At 40.6% G+C, this 18,941-nt stretch overlaps 1 pseudogene; it reads left to right on the forward strand.

The window, feature by feature from the left end:
- The first annotated feature begins 968 nt into the window (after window positions 1-968).
- Window positions 969-17,693, forward strand: LOC116036164 (annotated as a pseudogene).
- The last annotated feature ends 1,248 nt before the right edge of the window (window positions 17,694-18,941 follow it).

An 18,941-nucleotide genomic window follows, 5' to 3' on the forward strand; every position in this document is an offset into this window, starting at 1 on the left:
TAACATTATAACTGTCTGGTACTGTACAATACACAGGTAAAATATTTCTTTACCTAAACTGGGAACTAATTCTAATTTTATATGAACCATTTTAAAATTTTTAAAAACAAATGTTTAAAAACATTCTGTGCCATGGTATGACATGTTTTCTGTCCCCACTGAGAAGACAGTTATCCAAAATAAAGCAGGATTTCAAATGTAAACAGTACTTTTGTAGACCTTCAGGCAACATTTAACGTAATAGTATCAGAATATAAACACAATGAAAGTTTCTCCTTTCTTTGCTCCTTCCGTCTTCCCTTCACTTGCTGCCTCCTTTTAATCTTCCACCTCTAACTGGGCTGTCCAAGTGTGAACGGAAAAGTTAAGAGTAGTGGAAGGTCAACTCTGTTTTCAAAAATGATTCTTGGATGATAGTCGTTTCATTTCCAGACACAACAATATGATGTCATGTGATCCCATACAGCATCTGATCTTTTAACGGAGTAACTTTTGGAGCAGTAGACTCTAAAGGACCAACTGACAGTTTTCCTACTGTATAGAAGTATTTCTACATAGTTGTCAAGGTCGGTAGCGATGAACCTGTTGGTTAAATATGACAGCAAGAGGACCCGGAATTCTTCCCTGCAGCATCATGTGGATAGAGTTTGTAAGTCACCTGGGCTACTGCAGCCGAGCATCACTGCCTTTGTGCCTCTTGTGAGCGCCTGTGTTAACGTGCGCTTGTTGCCCCGTGTGCGCTGATGACGTTTAAACACTTACTTGTTCAACTGCTTGCTAACACAAATATTTAATCATGGCGTTGCACTGCCAAGTAATACACCTGCAAAACCTGTAACCATCTATTTTACCGGAGGGCTTTGATGAATATATACATTCAAGAAACTTTCTGTTTTTCTCTGCTATGTTGCTCCTGTTTTCCTTAAAACTTAATCAGTCAGTCAGTCAGTCAGTCAGTCGGACATCAGCTAGTGAAGAAGCCAGTCAGCATCCATCATGGCTGTTAACATCCCAGGAGTGATAGCGATGGTGTTTTTCTACCTGCTGGTCCTTGGGACCGGCATCTGGGCTTCTTTCAAGTCCAAAAGGGAACAGAAGAAAAGTGCAGCCACTGGAACAGAGATGGCCCTGCTGGGAAACCGGAGCATTGGCTTGGTGGTGGGGATCTTCACAATGACAGGTGAGAGGAACACAGCTGGGACAGAAACTGTGAATTACAAGGTTGTGATTATTAAGGAAAAATATTTATAAGAATATAAAATATCTTGAAAGTTCTTTACATGGTAGGGGTTATATCTTCTGGCTGCAAAATTATAGAAACAGTTTCCATTAAAGTTGCAATATGTAATATATGTGCTATGTTAAATCCAAAAATGACTACAATATGTCATCAGATATTAAGGAAACATGCTAAATTACTATCTTTTCTGACAACAAGGCTAGAACCAGTATTTGGCGGATTATCTGTTTGTGTTTTGGCGTGTGTGTTGGTCAGTGTTGGGGAAGTTACTTTTAAAAAGTAGTGTTTGCTCTTTACTCATTACTTCTTAAAAAAGTAATCCGTTATTTTACTTAGTTACCCCCTATGGAAAGTAACTTTTTACTTTACTCGTTACTTTTACGTTACTTTTAAAAGCAGGGGTCTCTGGCAGAGACTGAAGTTAATTATACAAAAACTATCTTTGACTATAAAGCCAATCTCTGGTTTATCAGTGAAGTGTCTGAACTCCACTGCAGGCTGGATTCTCTCCTCACAGAGTGACGGCTGATTCATTATGAACGAGTCCAGCGCGGGTTGAATGCACATCAGCAGGTCATCACAGTACACGGTGTTAGTGTATACTATGTAATGTCTGTATCGACTTGTACCGGTCGCGCAGCCACGATGGTCCATGCATTGTCGTAGACACATGCAGCCTCTTTTCTGGAAATCCTTTCGTGTCCGTGCAACCGACACAAGTCCACAGCGGTCCGCTAGGTGTATGTATGAGACCATCTCCACCGCATCTATCTGTGAGGTTGTCAGCTTTGTGTCTGCCTGGCTCAGAGCGCCGTCCAGCAAAAAGCCACGAAGTTTAAAAAGCTCTCAAAAGTTAGCTTTGGCTGCTTCTCGCTTGCCATGATTACTCTGCTACCAGCCTCTGTCACGTCCCATATGGAGAAGACAGTGTCGCTGTCAAATCTGTCCCTGGGAAAAGTAACGTGGCGCCGAATTGAAAAGGAACTACGTTTCGTTACCAAATTTTTAGTTTTAGCACGTTACACTACTTTTTACCTGAAACAGTAGTTACGTTACTGTAACGCGTTACTTTGGTTACACCCAACACTGGTGTTGGTATCAACTGCCCATTTGACAGGGTCGCCAGATATACCTGTAAAAACCATAGACTGTATATAAGAATGGACCAACAGATCCCGTTGCTCTGGACGGAGACCAGTGAAGGCCATTAGAAGCACTTTTCCGGTGAGCGCCGAGTGTTACTGAGCAGCCTCCAACTGAGAGAGACGACATAAATGTGATGTGAGCAACCCGTCTGAAAGTTATAAGTCTTCTGGTAGCTGTGACAAGAGAAATCTCAATCATTCCCAATCTAGCAGAGACGGAAAGCGTAGGTATATGTAAGGAGATAACATAGGCACAGACTAATTATTGCTAACTAAAATGCTAGTTAACCTTAGTAATTAAACTTAAACAGCTAATGGTGTTCTCAATGGTTACTCGCAAAAACAATTGAGAACAACCCTCTTGTGTACTGGGGTACAAGTCAAGCCACTCATGTGGCAGTGCACTCGACCCCAGTGGTTCCTCCCACAGGAAGGAGGGCCCATAGGATGGAGAGAAGGGTGCCTTTTAGCTTTTTCTGGCTGTGCCCGGCTGGACTCTGTGGCAAGCCCGGCCACCAGGTGCTCGCTGACGAGCCCTCCATCTGTGCCTGGCTCCAGATGGGGGCCCTGGGCTTCCTCCGTGCTTGGTCACTCTTCCTCTTCCTTGTTGACTCAAAGGTTTTTTTTCAAGGAAGTCAATTAAACTAAAGTAATATTAGTTAAACTTTGACTGCTGCAAACACATTCCATTATGCCACATCGTTTTTCTGCAGCAGCCAAGGCTTGCTTTAAACTCTCTGCCGATTTCAGAGGCTTTCACTTGAATGACATCTGGAGTGATGGGCACTCCCTCAATTCATTTTTTAATCACATATTCACAAACGCTCCAGTCAATGTTATGCAAGCGGCTGGTTTGGGGGCCATGGTATGCTTTTCTTTGATTGTTTTGCTGTTTTTTTGGGCTCGCCATCTCTGGCATTACATTCTGTGACACCATATTTCTTTGCTGTTGGCAGTTGTTTGATGACTGCTGCATTTATCACCATCATCTTAAAGTTAATTATCACAACTTCTTATTTCTTTGCTAACTTTTGCCTAATTTTGCTAATTTTGTATATGCCCTACCCTTACCAAAAAACACAATGTATAGACTAATACAAAAGTAATCCCTCTCAATCATTACTTATGACAAGTAGGAATGTGTGGCGATGTCTGTAACTGCAGGATTCTCTCTTTTCTTGTTATTTTGCTGTGTGAGGGACTTTTTGGGCCCCACAGCCAATAACAGTGTGCAAGGTGTGCGGACCATTTTTATTCTCAAGAACCCCTGCTTTGTCACGCCCCTTAAAGTCTGATACCGCTGCAGTATAACCGACACACACACAGACAGCATGAAGCTCTGCATTCACACAAAATACGGCAATGCGGCATCTTCCTGCGGAGTTGCAGGGGGGGGGATGGATTGGTTGTCTAGATGACAATGTATGTTTATTTTAAAACAACCACAAGTAGATTAAGTGTTCATAAACCGCATCTGGCCAAGAAAAGGTCTACGTGCCACAAAGTAACAGACTATGCAAAATCTTTCTATTCCGACAGTATGTGACAAATTCTAAAGAGTTACAGACTATTTGTTTCTTTATAATAGGCATACATAAATCAGAATCATACTAGGCTAAATATAGGCTACCATCTGGGCCTGCACGGAGGCGGGAAAAAGACGCAGAGATGTAAGACACAGTGTCTCTACCTTAATGATTTCGGTACACCAAACGTAGATTTGCGCTCTGGAGTTCAGCTGATAAACTCTACCATGAGACCCTGAATATCCAGATCATCCAAAATGTCTTTGTGGACGTGAAGCAGTGCCATGTGTGAAAGTTTACTCTGAGTGATAGTGCTACGGAGCCAGCTTTTCAGGCAGCGAAGAGCTGAGAAAGACCTTTTGGAGCCAGCCGTAGACACTGGTAAACAGAGGCAGAAGTGGATCAGCTGTTCCACCTCAGTGAAAATCCCTCTTGTTTGTGGATGTAGAGCTGATACAATAATTACTAAAATTATCCCTCTCTTCATCCCACACCCCAAACATGACATACAAAATGTTGTGGAACAGAAACAACAACCAGAGATATTTATAAGCTATCATTTTATTTCATCGCAGTTTGCCAACAGGGGGTCCTGCAGCACCAACAGGGGGTCAGCACCTGCAGCACCCCTAGTTCCCGCGCCTCTGAAGTTAGGCTACATTTATACCTTTTGTGTCAATATCTTGTTCCAATACCTTTATTATGTTCACTTGATATTTGCCTTGTGCATATTCTTCAATTATAAGTGTTCAATTAACACCGCAAACCAGGTTCCAGCTGACTTGGATACTTAAACACATTTACACACAACGCACACGAGTCGAGGGGAACAGGACAGTAAATAATCGACCTCAAAACCAACAACAATCTCTCTAAAAACAGGTTTGGCAAATTAAAACCTTCAAGGGGGTAGGAATTATTGTAGAGCTTCAGGGCTCAATAAATATCCGGATAAGGAAGATATTTACAAAACCACAAAATATTTAAATGTATGCAATAAACTCTCTTCCTCTGTATTACATCAGACAGAGCTCTTTGAATGTATGAAATCAAACCTGAAATAAGTTGTGTTTTCTATTAGTCACAATTTTCTCGGAATCATTAATTTAGACGACAGCAACTGATGACATGGTAGGAATTATGAATGAAGTATTGAATTATTGAATTATTGAATTATATGGTCTAAATAGTCCAAATAGCTGCGGTTTGTCTACTAAATGCTGTGTTAATCCATCCTACAGCTACGTTTGTTGGAGGAAGCTTCATTGTTGGCACAGCTGAGATGGTGTATACACTCTATTTTGGCCTAACCTGGGTAGTTCTGACGTTAATGGCGTTCAGCTCATCTTTTATTATTGGTCAGAGTTTAAAATGACTTTGTTAATTTGACAGAATACTGTATGTATGGACTGAAACAAGGGGAGTGTTTTATCAGTTTAAGGGAAGTCGTTTGTGGCAAAATGTTAGTGCTGCACAACCTGACACACACAAGTTATACCATGTACAGTATTTTGATGTTACCTTAATAAACTTGAGTGATTTCTGCTTTTTATTAATATGCTGTAAATTATTAAATACAGCTTGTTGCTGTATGTGATCTTACACATGTGACCCTTACATGTTTTTATTGGTTTGGTTTTTCCCCCTGAACGGATTCATATTTTTTCGTATTGTAATGTCCTCTGTCCTCTTTTTAAATCAAGGTTGCTTGGTGTTTGCTAAACCAATGAGGGAAAGAAAGTATGTGACGATGCTGGACCCTTTCCATGCCAAGTATGGAAAAGTACTAACAGCTGGAATCTGCTTGGTTTCACTTTTAATGGATGTGCTCTGTGTGCCCTTAACACTCATTTGTTTAGGTATGTTATACACTCACTCTCATTATGTTTTACTATATATGTAACTTTGTTTACAATTCCTTTATTTGTTAAGGAATCCCTTTATGTTTAAATAAGTGAAATAACTGTATACATGGATATAAATTCTGACCTATGATTAATTCACTGATATATAAATGGGTAATATTCACACAAAGACTGGTTATAAAATGTCACTGATACAATATGTCTGACAGGAGGAACCATGAGTGTGGTCTTGGATTTGTCCTTCACTGCGTGCGTTTGGATCTCTGCTGCTGTCGCCATTACCTACACACTGCTGGGAGGTCTCTACTCTGTGGCCTACACAGATATTATACAGCTTGTGCTCATATTCTTCAGCTTGGTGAGTTTAGTTTACATTTAGTTTTCATAGTGTTAGCTTTTTGTTTTAAGAAAACACTCTTACACAAGGAATAAAACACTCTAAAGGACGTACATAAAAGTTGCGTGTGTTTAAATCTTTCCATTTCTATTTGTCTCTGCAGTGGATCTGTGTTCCCTTTGTTTTGATGAGCTCTTACTCCTTGGACATTAGCCAGACACTGATGAACAACACCTTACACGCTCCCTGGATTGGTGCACCAGGGCTGGAAAAGACCTGGATAATGATTGATGACATCTTATTATTCGTAAGAAATCAGTACGGTTGATAGTAAATGAAATGCAATTTGCTCCAGTAATAGTAAAATACAGGTGACAATTCAAAGTATCAAAATATAATGTAGCCTAATATAAGGCAGTACACAGAACATTTGTTCTCCACAGCCCACAGACCGCTAGACTGCTTATCGGCCCAACGACTAGTGTTAATTCACAGGTTTTCCTGGCTTTGGGGGGTACACATTAAGTGGGGGGGGTAATGGGGTACTTCCCCAGGACATTTTGAGGGTCAAACACTAAATTTCCTGCATTTATGGTGGAGAAATCTTTATTTATGTGAAGGAAAACACAGGTGACAATTACTGTGACTTTCATGTTGTTTTAGATATAAGTAAAACATTATTTTCATTTGGCCTCGTTGGTTAAACCAATCATAAAAATGCCAAATGAAAATAATACGTTGTTTATAAATTAGGGGTGAAGGGAGGATATTGGTGTTAGTTGGGCAGGTGGAGCATTCGGGGTGGCATTGCCCGTGCCCCTGCCTAGAACAAGGCCTGGTTTTCACCTCCTGATCCACAACATGAAAAGAATGGAGTACAGGAAAGTATAAATGGAATAAATTGGCAATATGGAGAAACAAACTAGGAAGAGGAGTGAAAATATAAGAAAAGTATGAGAGAGTTATTTAAAGCAGGACAGTCTCAATTATCTGCTGTTTACCTGTTTTTCTTTCTCTCTACTTTCTTCTACAGGCATCAGACAGAGAGACTCAGTGGGTGATCCGTGCTTCTGTCTTGGCAGTGGGCTTAGTTTCTACATCACTGACCAACCTGGACAACAGCATCTTATTGTTCTGGTTAATCAGGGCTGAAGTGAACTACGATGTAATCTTCCCTCAACTCGTCTGCGTCCTCTTCTTCAACATCTCCAACGGTTACGGGGCTGTTATGGGCTTCCTGGTGGGAACTGTGTTAAGACTTCTCAGTGGAGACCCATCACTAGGGTTAACACCAGTCATTCACTTCCCAGGATGCACTCTTGAGGACGGTGTTTATGTCCAGTACTCTCCAGTTAAGACCATCTCCATGCTGTCTGCCGTTGCTGCCATCTTGTATTTCTCCTACCTTGCTTCTGTGCTCTTCAACAAAGGCCTGCTTCCTGAGAAGTGGGATGTGTTCAAAGTGAAAGTCCAGTTTCTTCTTGTACTTCTTCTTTCTTCCCTCCTCCTCATCCTGTTCCCTCCCTTCTGTGCTTCAGCGCACTAACCCCCCACCCCCCCCAAATCCTTCTTGTCCGTTATTGGCTGAACACTGGAACACGTTTTGTGTATGTTTGCATGGTCCAGGTTGGACCACTTTGTTTTTGTTGGCGTGTGTGGACCCTAGGCTGTCTACAGAGACCATGTTTTTTTACAGTGTGTTTAGGGGACTGGTAGCTTGCGGATAGTGAGGAGATGTTTGCTGTATGTGACAAAACATGTTGTAGCCTAAAAAACGTGTGACATCACTTAGAGTACCTTTAAATAGAAACAACTGCCAGACTGAGACAGTGGAGCCAATGATTAGCACAAGTTGTTAGGGTTATTGTGTGTAGTAGTATCAGGTGATAAGAATGTTCTCTTTTTAAAAATGACCAAATAAGATGCCAGAGAGGGGGGAAACAGTGCGGAAATGTAGCCTTACCCCGATCTATTGCTGCATCTAGGGGGCTACATCAACTACTACATTTCGGTTTTAAAACAAATATCTTTTGCTACATTTACGACTCGAGTCCACACTACTCCGGTGTTACAGAGCCCCTAACCAGAGACCGTTGGAAACACTGCTGCCCCTGTTTCGTTGTAGTCTGGAAACAAACTACAGGGACTACAGGTGGAAATTAGCACAAGTGCTACAACCTGGTAAAATGCATCTCTCCTGTCTAAGGTTAATGTATATTGTAAATTGTCCCTGTTTTAAATAAATAAATGCAAAAAAAAACAACTTCTGACTGCAACATCAATAAAACACACCTCAACTAGGACAGGAACAGTTCAGAACACAGTCCCATGAGCCTTTGCACTGCTTCAGCGCAGAACAGTCAATATAGGGTACAACGGTGTCCTGCCGAACGTTACAGTGTGTTGTATACACTCACTTGTTCAGCTGCTTGCTAACACAAATATTTAATCATGACGTTGTTGTGCCATGTCCACCCCTGACAAGTAACTAACTAGCCAAACCTGTAACAATCTATTTCACCAGAGGGCATTGACAAATACTTAAAGTGGAGGAGCTTTCCTTTTTTTTCTCTTTTATGTTGTCCCCCTTTTCTTTAACGGTCAGTCAGCCAGTGAGTCAGTCAGTCAGTCAGACTTCAGCTAGTGAAGAAGCCAGTCAGCATCCATCATGGCTGTTAACATCCCAGGAGTGATAGTGATGGTGTTTTTCTACCTGCTGGTCCTTGGGACCGGCATCTGGGCTTCTTTCAAGTCCAAAAGGGAACAGAAGAAAAGTGCAGCCACTGGAACGGAGATGGCCCTGCTGGGAAACCGGAGCATTGGCTTGGTGGTGGGGATCTTCACAACGACAGGTGAGGGGAACACAGCTGACACAACTAGGACGGAAACTGTGAATTACAAGGTTGTGATTATTAAGGGAATATATTTATACGATTATAAAATATCTTCTTTACAGTGGTGTTATAACTGTTGGCTGCAAACTCATAGAAACAGTTTCCATTAAGCAACAAGATGTTTTAAATAAATTGATATATCTGTCCATATTAATATATAATAACATAATTCTGCATGGAGCTATAACGATAGAATATAAGCATTCCACAGAGTTCTTACACAAACAGTCTAATGAAATATAAGCTGCAATAAGCTGCTCATAGTGAGAGAAACAAAGTGTAGTTAAATTTTTTGAGAGGTGCACGTCAGGCTACGGCGTAGGGTCTGGCATAGGTTTGTGTCTTCATGGACCTACATGCGTAGCAACGGCGTAGATTTTACGCAGAAGCATAAAACGACCTTTAGGCTGTTCAACAACACCACAAACAGCAGCCTCCAAAATCATCCAAAATGATCACCAAGTTGAATCAAAATCTCTCTAAAAAAAGGTTTGACAAAAACTAACTTTGTACGCTGTGTGTTTACAAACACCAACCGACAAAAGTTAGGCTACATTTTATACCTTTTAGCACAATATTTAATCAAAATGATAAGGCATATAAAGTGGCTCCTGCCTTATTAGTCATAGTGTCCTGTCTTGCGTGGCCCTGTGTCAAAATGCAGTTCCAATACCTTTATAATGTTCAGTTGATATTTGCCTTTTGCATATTCTGAAATTATTAGTGTTAAATTAACACTACAAATTAACACTACAAACAAGGTTCCAGCTGACTTGATGGATACTTTAACGCATTTATACACAACGCACACAGAGTCGAGGGAACGAGGCGGTCAATACTCAGACCTCCCTTGATAAGGCAATCTCCTCCCTGAAGTCCTCTAAGTCTCCAGGGACAGATTGGCAGGGGAATGGTATGAATCGCTGAAGGAGCAGTTGATACCAATGCTACATAGAAGCTTCAATTATACCGTGAGGGAGGGGGTCCTCCCCCCATCTTGGAGGGAGGCTACTCTCTCAGTGATTCCAAAAGAGGGCAAGGACCGGAAGGAATGCGAATCATATAGACCTATCAGTGTTTTAAACCAAGATTACAAATTATATGCAGCTATTTTAACCAAAAGACTGGAGGAAGTGATGCCTTTTTTGATTGATGAAGACCAAACCGGGTTTATTAAAGATAGACAGACTCAGGACAATATAAGGAGGACCCTCCACACTATTGAATATATAAAAAAGGAGAAAATTGGAGCTATCCTACTTAGTATGGATGCGGAAAAAGCATTTGACTCGGTGGGGTGGGGGTTTCTTTATACAGTTATGGGAAAATTTGGTTTCCATCATAAGTTCATTAAAGGCATTGAAACATTATACACGTCCCCCATAGCCAGATTTAAGGTAAATGGAGGCCTGTCAGGAACTATTCACCTGCAACACAGCTGCCGCCAGGGCTGCCCAGCCAGCCCAACACTCTTTAATCTTTTTATTGAACCTCTTGCTCAAGCCATAAGGCAGAATCCCGACTTGGAGGGCATCACAATAAAAGATAGAGAATACAAAATATGTCTCTATGCGGACGACGTCTTGGTCAGCCTAAAGAATCCAGAGTCGGGAATACCGAGATTAATGGATTTCCTGCGGTTGTATGGAACCCTGTCAGGCTACAACCTTAATGTTGATAAAACACAAGCATTGACGTTCAATTTTGTGCCATCATTAGATCTTAAGGATAAGTACAAGTTCAGCTGGGACTCTACTTCTATTAAATACCTGGGAGTTAATTTAACAAAGGACATACCACAGTTATTCTTGGAAAATTATGTAAGTATTAATTCACGGATACGGGAAGACCTAGACAGATGGGCCTCCCTTCCCCTGGAAATTGGCAACAGAATCCTGACAATAACGACAAATATCTTTCCCAGATTACTTTATCTGTTCCAGTCCCTACCCATTTGTGTCCCTGATAGTCAGTTTAGAGAATGGGATAAGATGATATCCCATTTTATCTGGAATGGCAAAGCCCCCAGGGTGAGATATAAGACTTTACAACTGCCAAAGTGCAGTGGGGGGATGAGCTTACCAAGACTCAAAGATTACTATTTAGCGGCACAAATAAGACCATTATTGCTCTGGTGCAATATAGACTACTTTGCAAAATGGAAGGAGGTGGAGTTATCACTGTCAGACAGACCTATACAGAGTTTATTAGGATGCCCAATGTTGGCTAAACAGTATGATATCCCGAGCCAGTGGGTTAGATTCTCTTTAGAAACCTGTTTTGGCCTGGTGAAACAACTTAAGATTCAGAAAGAAATTTGAGTTTTAATGTGGCCAACAAACAACCTAGATTTCCAACCAGGTATGAGTGATGGAGGCTTCACTCAATGGGCGTGGAAAGGACTCTCCACGCTATGTCTATTAGTCGAAAACCAGAATTTCATAGACTTCAAAACCATCTCAGACAGATACGGCCTTGCTCGGCAGGACTTCTATAGGTACCTCCAACTCCGGCACTACTTTGATAAGAACATTAAAGGACTTATACAGGAAAATATATCAGGCGTTACCAAAATGTTTATCAAAGCCTATAATACAAAACTGTCCAGAAAGATCATTGGAGAACTATACAGATATATAGCTGAATTAAGAGGCCACTCAAGCAAGGCGAAATGGGAAAAAGAATTGGGAACAGTAATTGCTTCTGAAGACTGGACAAATATAATTAACACACAAATCACCACTACGGCCTCACAAGTGTGGAGAGATTTATCCTGGAAAAATTGCATCAGATTCTTTATAACACCAAAGCAAAAGTCTAGGCAGACAGGACTACTACCTACATGTTGGAGAGGATGTGGGCACAGTATGGCGGATCATACACACATATTTTGGAGCTGCCCCGCTCTTAAACCCTTCTGGGGAGGAGTGGAAAGCATAATGAGGGAACTCTTGCAGTATAATTTTAATTTGGCTTGCTTATCATTCTACCTGGGTAATATGGACACTGAATTACCAAAGAAAGACAGATACCTCCTAAAAATCTTCATGGCTGCGAGCAAAAAAGCCATAACAAGAAGATGGCTCAACACGGAACCTCCCACGGTTAACCAGTGGAGAGTCATAATTAAAGATATTCAAACTATGCTACTGACTTTTAGCCTCAGATTACAAAGGGACGAAGGTGATGCCTGGTGCATGGGAAAAATGGAACGCCTATATTATAAGAAGGGTTGATAGCCTGCCTTAATGCCTTGTATATTTTGGTTAAGGAGAACAATGGCCATATCGCTGTAATCAATGGTGACCTACTCGCATCCCCACAGTTCTCTCATGTTTCGTTCTTGTGAATGTATGCAAGCGTATGTGTGCAATTATGTACATGAGTATGTTTCAACTTTTTGGACATATGGTAGTAAGTGAACACGTGCATGTATGCATTCAGGTGCGCAGGCATATGTGTGCATTTCTTCTGTTTTTGTTTCTCGTTTTTCCCTTTTTCGTTGTTTCTTTTGTTTCAATAAGGGCACTACATGGCTAGCATCTGATTTATATTGTCACATCATATTGCAACCATACTTACTGGTACTTATTGTATTGTTGCTGCCCATTCTTTGTACAAAAACTTGAAAAATAAAGTATATAACAAAAAAAAATACTCAGACCTCCCTGATATAATTGGGGTGGATAAAATATTGGAAATACGTCTCAGTATAGTGCACAATAATTCAACAACACCACAAACAGCAGCCTCCAAAATGATCATAAAGTTCAACAAAAATCTATCTGAAAGGAGGTTTGACAAACTGAACTTTAAAACCTTCTACGGGGTAGGAATTATTGCAGAGCTCCAGGGCTCAATAAATATTAGGATAAGGTAGATATTTGCAACAACAAAAACATATTTAAAATGTATGCAATGAACTATCTTCCTCCGTATTACATCAGACAGAACTCTTTGAATGTGTGAAAGAAAACCTGTAATGAGTCCAAATGGTCCAAATAGCTGCCGTTTGTTCACCAAATGACTTGCTGTGTGTTAATCCATCCCATAGCTACGTTTGTCGGAGGAGGCGTCATTGTTGGCACAGCTGAGATGGTGTACACGCCTTCTATGGGACTAACCTGGGTAATGGTGATGTTAATGGCATTCAGCTCATCTTTTATTATTGGTAAGAGTTTGAAATTACATTTGAAAGGATACTGTATGTATGGACTTAAACAAGAGGAAGTGAGGGAGTGTTTTTACAGTTTAAGGGAAGTCATCTGTGTCTTGTAAACACAAGCAAATTGTTATTGCTGCACAACCTGACCCACACAAATGATTCCATGTATCCCTGATGTTACCATAATACACTTGAGTCATGCTGTGTTACTGAGGTTGAAGTATGAAATCAGATTAATTAATAATTATTAAAATAATAATAATAATAATAATAATAATACCAAGTTTAGGTTTATCTTTAATTCAACAGATGTGTCTTTAAATGAAATAGAAACTGTATTTATAATGCAAAGCAGGAGACACCAGTAATGTGAAATTGATGTTGATACATTAGTAAATGGAACTAGAACATTTCACAATTTTTTTGACAGTGTGCCTGCTACGTGATGGACGTAGCTGTATATTACAGCTTTGTTAGAAACCATTCCCTCTTTCACTCACTCACTATTCCACATATATATATATATATATATATATATATATATATATATATATATATATATATATATATATATATATATATATATATATATACAGTGGATAATTTGAACAATACTACAAAATGGCCGTTCCCTATCTCCATGACAGGGAACGGTTTCAAACACAGCTTACTAGTCCTAAGTAAGCTGTATCATTGAGGTTCATAGGCCAGGTGTGTGTGTGTGTGTGTGTTAGGCCTGGCAAACTCGATTCCTTTTAAGGATTTGGGTTACTCTGAACAACTCACTAAACTGATCCGGGTTGTGCTAATCACTTGAGTCAGTATTACTACTATAGGCAAGCCAAGGTGAGCTTGCAATGTTTCGGACTGTCTGCTCGACCTAATTGCATTTTAATATACTACATTTATACACCAAACCCACAGTAGGCCTAGCTAGGCTACGTGCAGAACATTGTATGTTATTTCAGAAGTGAAAGAATGGCTTTTCTTGTGGATTTGCTTTACCCTGATTCGAGGAGAGACTTCACTCGCTTGTCTGCTACAGATCCACTCACGACAATGTAGCCGGCTGATTCGTGTGACTGACTCATGAGTCTTTACAACAAAGCGACTTACAGTTGCTATATATGTCAGAGGATGCGTGCCTCTGGAGCAACTATGGTTTAAGTGTCTCACTCAACATTGGTTGATGTATCACAGTGGGAATTGAACCTAGATCTCCCACACCAAAGGAATGTGTCATATCCACTGCGCCATCACCTCCCCCCGGCTCTGACTCTGCAGGTCGGGAAGTTCCTATAACCTGTCTCGGACTGTCTCTCTGCTCACTCAGTCGCTTGAGTTGACTTGTGGAGTTGTGGTTGCCTTTTGAAATTGTAAGTTATATAACGCTTTTGGCAGCTAAGATGGCTAGGACTAGTAGTAGCTAATGTTGCAAGAGGTTTGTGTGTGGCGCTGTTATCATTTTAGATTGAATTGTAGTAGAACTCCGAGTTAATGATACTAGAGACTCGTGACTCATGAGTTAATTTAAAGAGTCTGGTGAAAGATCCGAGTGAGTCACGACTCAAACAGGTTTAGTGTGTGTATGTGTGTGTGTGTGTGTGTGTGTGTGTGTGTGTGTGTGTGTGTGTTTGTGTGTGTGTGCATGTGTGGTAACAGCAGCACCAGTTGCTATGCTGATTGGGGTACAGTGAGGGAGTGGAGGAGGGTGGGCAGACAACATTTTTTTGACAGGTCAAAAAGTTAATTTAATGGAGATTATACCTCTCAAGTTCCTTTAATTAAAAAAAACTGTGAGTCCAATCGGCAAAATATTATTATCACCAGAGAGAAAGGTCTCTGCCGAACGCGTTGATGTGGTTTGTGGTTTCAAATATATGCGACACAGAGCAGGTTAGAAAAATTGCACTGTCTGCCTTCTTTTAGAAATGTCTTGTCTTAGTTTCTATGGTAGCCTATGGCCACTTAGTTGGCAGTCCCGTCGCTTGGAGGCTCACAGCGCCAAATGTTTAAGTCTGGTTGATTCCATGGTTGTAAATATGCATGCATAGTGACTTAACAGACATTTCAATTAAATTAAAGTCTTTGAAATTACAGCTTTAATGCTTTTAAGATTAGCGGGAGCCTGTATTCATTTTTTATTGTACATTTCATTGTTTGCTAGTTAGCTAAAAACACTTAGTTAGCCTATCTATATTCCTTAACAAAACATTTCATTGTTTGCTAGCTAGCTAAAAACGGGAGCGTGTCTATGTTCCCCGGGTCCTATGTTCCCTGGGTCCTATGTTCCTCTCTTTGTATGAGACTGGGGAACATAGGACCCTTTTTCAAAAAAAGGGTCTTATGTTCCCCGGTCTGTTACTTTTTCCACCATTACTGCCAAATTCCATGGCAAATAGGCCTATGTAGGGTTAACCCTAACCTAACCCTAACCCTAACCCTAACCCGCTCGGGGAACATTTTTTTTTTTTTTGGGAAAAACGGGGAACATAGGACCTTTTTTCTAAAAAGGGTCTTATGCTCCCCGATATGTATTGCTACAGGGGAACATAGGGATAATCCCCTAAAAACCACTTAGTTAGCCTGTAGCTATTCCTTAACAAAACTAGCTAAAGCCATTTAGTTAGCCTGTAGCTATTCCTTAACAAAACATTACATTGTTTGCTAGCTAGCTGAAAACCACTTAGTTAGCCTGTAGCTATAGTCCATAACAAAACTAAACATTTGTTTGTTTGCTAGCTAGCTACTGTAAGTGTGTGTGTGTGTGTGTGTGTGTGTGTGTGTGTGTGTGTGTCTGGATGTTACCTAAAGTAATTTCTGCTTTTTAAATTTTAATATGGTGGAAAGAAATAAAACATGTTAACTTTACATCTTACATGTTTTTCTTGTTTTATTATTTCCCCCTCACTTGATTACTATTTTTCTAATTGTGATTTCTTCTGTCTTCTTATAAATAAAGTTGGCTTGGTGTTTGCAAAGCCAATGATGCCGCCGTGATGTCATCAGCTGACTCTGTTTTGCTTTCTGCAGCTTCTGTCTTCACCTCCAACATATACAAGAACATCCTGAGGCCTCAGGTGAAAAATTCATTTGCTTTCCACAGCCCCGGTTCTAGACTGCTTTGAATGGGTGGGCAGTAAGAGATGTTGGTTTACCAACGACTAGTGTTAATTTCTTGAATGAGAACACATTAAGTGGGGGGTCCGTAGTTACTCCCACAGGAAATTTTGAGTGTCAAACACTTCATTTCCTGCATTTATGGTGGAAACATCTTCATTTATGTGAGGTAAAATACAGGTGACAATTAAAAGTATCAAAATATAATGTAGCCTAATATAAGGCAGTACACAGAACATTTGTTCTCCACAGCTCCGGCGCGAGACTGCTTATCGGCCCAACGACTAGTGTTAATTCACAGGTTTTCCTGGCTTTGGGGGGACACATAAAGTGGGGGGGTAATGGGGTACTTCCCCAGGACATTTTGAGGGTCAAACACTAAATTTCCTGTATTTATGGTGGAAACATCTTTATTTATGTGAAGGAAAACACAGGTGACAATTAGTTTCGACCATTCGACTTTCATGTTGTTTTATATATAAGTAAAACATTATTTTCATTTTGCATTTTTATGATTAGTTTAACCAACAAGGACAAAATGAAATACATTGTTTTGAAATTAGGGGTGAAGGGAGGATATTAGTGTTAGTTGGGCAGGTGGAGCATTCGGGCCATTGCCCGTGCCCCTGCCTAGAACAAGGCCTGGTTTTCACCTCCTGATCCACAACATAAAAAGAATGGAGTACAGGAAAGTATAAATGGAATAAAGTGGCATGATGGAGAAACAAACTAGGAAGAGGAGTGAAAATATAAGAAAAGTAAGAGTTAGTTATTTAAAGCAGGACAGTCTCAATTATCTGCTGTTTACCTGTTTTTCTTCCTCTCTACTTTCTTCTGCAGGCATCAGACAGAGAGACTCAGTGGGTGATCCGTGCTTCTGTCTTGGTAGTGGGCTTAGTTGGTACATCACTGACCAACCTGGAAAACAGCATCTTATTGTTTTGGTTCATCAGGACTGAACTGAACTACGTCATAATCTTCCCTCAACTCATCTGCGTCCTCTTCTTCAACATCTCCAACGGTTACGGGGCTGTTATGGGCTTTCTGGTGGGAACTGTGTTAAGACTGCTCAGTGGAGACCCATCACTAGGGTTAACACCAGTCATTCACTTCCCAGGATGCACTCTTGAGGACGGTGTTTATGTCTAGTACTCTCCAGTTAAGACCATCTCCATGCTGTCTGCCGTTGCTGCCATCTTGTATTTCTCCTACCTTGCTTCTGTGCTCTTCAACAAAGGCCTGCTTCCTGAGAAGTGGGATATGTTCAAAGTGAAAGTCCAGCACTCACCACAACCACTGACTCCAAAAGATGGCAACACAGAACAGAAAGAGAATGAGAATTTAAATAGAAACAACTGCCAGACTGAGACATTGGAGCCAATGATTAGCACAAGTTGTTAGCGTTATTGTGTGTAGTAGTATCAGGTGATGAGAATGTTATCTTTTTAAAAATGACCAAATAAGATGCCAGCGAGGGGGGAAACAGTGCGGAAATGTAGTGTTGTGTCTTGTGTTGTCAATGCGTGAAGAAGAGTAATTCGCCGGAGACTGTTCTTGATTGTAAAAGGTTTATTACATCAAAGATTACAGCATCCATTTACAGACTCCATGGAAGGTCTGGAGAACACACTGCCAATATGCATTCTAAATCTAACTCTAAAACCCACAGTATATATTGGGTATCTTGGTAACATGTTAGATAACATATGGAACATTCAAGTTGACATAGCATAGGTTAGTGTCCTCTTCAGGGGCTTCCTATAGTTTTGTTAACCCCTCAACCTTCATTTGGTTGTGCATTTCTGTTGATTTAGTGTTTATGTTTATTTACATGTATTAGTGTTACCATGACCGTGATCTGGGTGGAGATTGATTTGATGGCCTCTGGGCAAGGAGTGTGTGTTCATTGTCAATTAAATATCTTAGAAATCTGAATCTCTTTTCCCTGAGTGAATCAACCCACTTCTGACTGCAACATCAATAAAACACACCTCACCTAGGACAGGAAGAGTTCAGAACACAGTCCGATGAGCCTTTGCACTGCTTCAGCGCAGAACAGTCAATAGGGGAGAGTGGGGTAAGATGAGCCAGTGGGTAAGTTGACCCATCCCCTATTTTTAGGCAACTATGCACATTTGGTGTCATGTGACCATACATTCTGAAGGACTCCATCATTTCTATTTTGCTGTGAAGAGGAGAAGCACATGGGACAAGAGGTAAGATTTTTTTTTTTTTGTTAAAGTTAATTTTCTGCATTGCAGGTATACTAGCTGTTGTGCCACAGCAAATGTATCTAGGTCTAAAGTTGTGTACGGTACATGTTGGTGATTTGTCACCATATAAAACCATGTGAATCATTAAGCTAAAGGTTAGCCTGAATTGCTAAGCTAGGCCGTTTTTATCAAAATGGTGACTATGGGGCAAAGTGAGCCAGATGATGTGGGGTAAATTGAACACGTGGTTCAACTTACCCCTAACTTAAGGCACTGAAGTTAAGTTACGTTTTAAGCATAACATTGTTTTAAATATAGTATTACACAACTGTTAACCATATATTACACATTGCATAAAAGCTATCATGCCAAGAACCTACAAAAGAAGAACCAACTGGGGATCCCTTAGAAGAGATGGAGAGAGCAGCCATTGATG

This window comes from Sander lucioperca, chromosome 15, assembly GCF_008315115.2.
Source record: "Sander lucioperca isolate FBNREF2018 chromosome 15, SLUC_FBN_1.2, whole genome shotgun sequence".
Classification (NCBI taxonomy): domain Eukaryota; kingdom Metazoa; phylum Chordata; class Actinopteri; order Perciformes; family Percidae; genus Sander; species Sander lucioperca.